At 42.2% G+C, this 2,789-nt stretch overlaps 1 long non-coding RNA gene across 1 annotated transcript; it reads left to right on the top strand.

Annotated features, from left to right (window-relative positions):
• Window positions 1-301: 301 nt before the first annotated feature.
• On the top strand, window positions 302-2,579 carry LOC105888831. The gene is made up of 7 exons (XR_006151568.1): window positions 302-342; window positions 465-542; window positions 1,005-1,055; window positions 1,498-1,583; window positions 1,764-1,886; window positions 2,036-2,147; window positions 2,444-2,579. It is a non-coding gene; the product is annotated as an uncharacterized LOC105888831 (long non-coding RNA).
• The last annotated feature ends 210 nt before the right edge of the window (window positions 2,580-2,789 follow it).

The following is a 2,789-nucleotide window of genomic DNA, read 5'->3' on the forward strand; positions in this document are numbered from 1 at the left end:
GGGCGTCGTGCCTTTATAAGACTGCGTTAATGTTTCCGTGGAGTTATCCATTCCGTTGTGGTTTATTGATTGTTAAACATGGCTTCATTTGCAAAGGTAGTTGTGTGTGTCCTCATTGCTTGTGTCTGTAATGGTAAGTTTTACCCTCGTTTCTAGTAGTCGCATTTTGTCTTGAAATTCTGTCTGAAATAGTCACTCGTTTTGTTTTCTTTTGAACAGCATTCTGTTTTCAGAAGAGAGATGTGAACTTTGCAGTTGACCGCCAAGGTGATGATGTGGTTGTTGTCACCACAACACCCGATCCCCACAACCAGACAACTTCTGCACAAACTGAAGTTACTGGTAGGGTGTTTCTTTTTAGTTTGTGTGTGTGTGTGGTTTTCTGCCAGTTTGTTTTTTGTATAAAATGTGTAAGTCTGTCCCTTGGTTTCTCTCTGGCCCCCTCACTCATGTGGAATCCCAAGCTGGAGCAAGTGAAGATGCTGTGGTTTCCACCCCAACACCAAATCCCCAAAACCAAACTACATCTGCTGGAGCTACTGGTAAGGGCATAGCTACATTTCTGATTTTCAGACCTTTTAAATGGCTGCCACCCCAACTCCTGAAGTCCAGACTGAATCTGCCCAAACTGGAACTACTGGTAAGGGAGTTATGATTATACAAGGAACCACTTGGATGGTTCAATCTGTTTGCTCTTAATGAATTAACAAGGATTCTGATGCAGAGCAAGGGTCTAGGAACTTTGAGTGTTGAGGTTTGGCATGGTCACTCGTTAATGTTTAAAAATGTAGCCTGGCAGGTCTCTAACAAATCTAGACCTGTAGTCACAGATGTCTGTTTGGTTGAAGTTAATGGATGTTTCTTCTTTTTGGTTGTAGAGGATGTTGTGAAAGTGAATAGGCTAAGAATGCATGAATATAAAGCAAGTCAACATGCTTTGAGAAGTATTTTATCATGAACAAAACACTGTCACACTGACCATGGTGTCTCTCTCCATCCTCCAGAGGCCACGACTGATGGTGACACTGAAGACCAGCTGTCTGATTTTTTTTCAGGTGGGTTGGCCTAAAATCACCTGTTGCCTGGATAAAAACTTTGTTACATATAGTATCGTAAGGTCTGTTGGAGTTATTGTGATGACACCTCCAGAAGGCTCAACTGTGATGTCTGGCATCCCAGACCCACCCCCTCCATATTCATGATGGGTTAGAACACCTGCCACTTCCAGAGACAACAACAGATACACCAAGATTATCTCTTTTAGTTCAGGTTCATTCACGACCCCAAGTAGTCTACTAGCGTCTCGGCAACAACCACTGGCTTGCCCTTTTTAGCAGCCTCAGACAACTCCTTTAAAGCTCCTTGAGTGACCATCCTCGTGTGCTTACCAACCTTGTTGCCCCACTTCCTGTACCAGTTCAGCATACTTTATCTTCTCTACTTTAGAGAGAATATACTATCATTGATCTGGCTTACTTTTCTGTTTTCTGCTGAAAGAGGCCCCATGTGAACAGGGATGGACCAGTCATGCAAATCGCTGCTTTAGGTTTTTCTCCGACCGCCTATCTTGGTCTAAGGCAGAGGTGAGTAATGGAATATTACTGATTTAAAGTGCCAACTTGATTAGCATGAATGCTGCAGATTGTCTTTTTTATTATTTTGTGTAGATTGATTTAACAACTGCCACATCTCCATTTCAGTTCAATTTAATTAAATGTTTCTTTTGCCTTTCTGATCATGATCTTAATTCTGTTTACCTTCAGGGGTACTGTGTGAAAAACGGAGGGAATCTTGCATCCATCCACAACATTAAGGAAGCACGTCTTGTGGGGGAGTTGTCGGGGAACCGTAACTTGGCTTGGATTGGGGGCGGGGGATCCTCTGAGGTGCCTTATTGCAGTCTGTCTGATGTCATGTACAGTAGATGGTGGATTGTTGTTTACCGACTTATACAGTATCTTTTAAAAATCTCTGATTGAAAGGGTAAATGTGGGTTTTTGAGGTAAAGATTAACGTGCTTTTGTTCTGTATGCAGGGTTTTGTATGGTACTGGACTGATGGAAGTGCATTTGACTATTCCAATTGGCATGCATGGGAGCCCAATAACTATGGTGGAAATGAACACTGCATTAGCATCAACTTCAAAGGTACTTCAACGCACTTGTCACCATATCAGCTCAGAATATAGTCTGTTTGTCCATTTTCTGGACTCCATCTCTCAAAAGCATTAACCTTTCAGTGTTCTATCTAGGCCTGTATACATTGTGGTTTGTACAACGTAGCCATACTCTTCGCTATGCATTATGAATTACTAAACATACTCTGGCAAAATGGCTACAACTTGTCAAAGACTTTACTTTTTTTTCTGTAATCTAACGTGTTCATGTGGTTTACAGTTTGGAATCTGATCTGTGTTTGACTGAACTATTGTCTTCTCCTCCAGCTGGTGGCGTTTGGAATGATTCTCCCTGCCACAAACGTTTCTCGTTTGTGTGTGCCAAGTAGTAAAGCATCTCGTGTGGAGTTTACAGACTTTCACTGTCACATAACTAATCAATAAACGCATCATTAAAAAGCAACCTCTGGATTTGGTGTTTTTCCATATGTAACAGTGAAGATTTGGTTTCTTCCACTTGCATCCTTTTTGTGCTATTTTATCATACTGGGCATGTGTCACGGGGGTACGTTGGAGTAAAGAGCAGGTTGCGGTAGGAACTGTATGTGAGGGAAGCATAGGTGAGGGAAGCAATGGGGTGCCGCACTAGCCAGCACTCATGTAATCAGTCAAT

This window comes from Clupea harengus, chromosome 23, assembly GCF_900700415.2.
Source record: "Clupea harengus chromosome 23, Ch_v2.0.2, whole genome shotgun sequence".
NCBI classification, from domain to species: Eukaryota; Metazoa; Chordata; class Actinopteri; order Clupeiformes; family Clupeidae; genus Clupea; species Clupea harengus.